Source organism: Pteropus alecto, unplaced genomic scaffold, assembly GCF_000325575.1.
Source record: "Pteropus alecto unplaced genomic scaffold, ASM32557v1 scaffold40, whole genome shotgun sequence".
NCBI classification, from domain to species: Eukaryota; Metazoa; Chordata; class Mammalia; order Chiroptera; family Pteropodidae; genus Pteropus; species Pteropus alecto.
Genome location: NW_006431919.1, coordinates 21,368,545 through 21,369,187, shown reverse-complemented (window position 1 = coordinate 21,369,187; position 643 = coordinate 21,368,545). Strand labels below are relative to the sequence as shown.

The window sequence follows — 643 nt, the reverse complement described above, 5'->3', positions numbered from 1 at the left end:
CAGAAACGAGACGTTCACCGTAACCGATCTCTGCTGTTTACCTTTCAAGTCAATCTCAGGAAAACAAACACCTGCGCCCCGTCAACGCCCCAGGGGACTCCCAGCGCAGGAATTAAAGCGTCCGGTAACACGTGGAGAGCGGCCCTGAGGCCAGCCGCATCCCCCGCTCCCCAGGCCCGGGCCGAGCCGGCCGTGTGCGCCGGGCAGGGGGACAGTGCATGGCTTCTGCCGATCCCGCATCCGTTTCCGCCCCCGCCCGCCGGCCCCGGGCGTGACGGAAGCCTCGTGGTTGGGACATTGACGGACGAGGGCAGAAACGGTTGGCCAGGGGTTGGCAGGGATATAGAGAAAGGAGGCAGGAAGGTTCTCGGTGACTAGTACTCTCTTGAACCAGCCTAGGAGTTTACAGGTGACAGTCTCTTAAGAGCCCCGAGACTCATTCGTCACCCGCAGACCCCTTCCGGGGGCAGAATGCGCCTTCTCCAGCCTGCCGGTCCTCCCCCGGGTATCGGCGCTCGGCTTCTAGTTCAGTTCCTCTCTCTCCAGGCAGCCTCTTCAGCAGGGTCTAAACGATGCCAGGCTGGCTCGTACGTGACTCACTGGGCATGTCCACCGTCACAGCCCCGTTGCCGCAGGTGGGGGG

At 63.1% G+C, this 643-nt stretch overlaps 1 protein-coding gene across 1 annotated transcript in view; it reads left to right on the top strand.

Moving 5' to 3' along the window:
• SDK1 (sidekick cell adhesion molecule 1) overlaps nucleotides 1–643 on the top strand; it is a 398,446-nt gene that overhangs the window by 158,965 nt on the left and 238,838 nt on the right. The window lies entirely within an intron of this gene.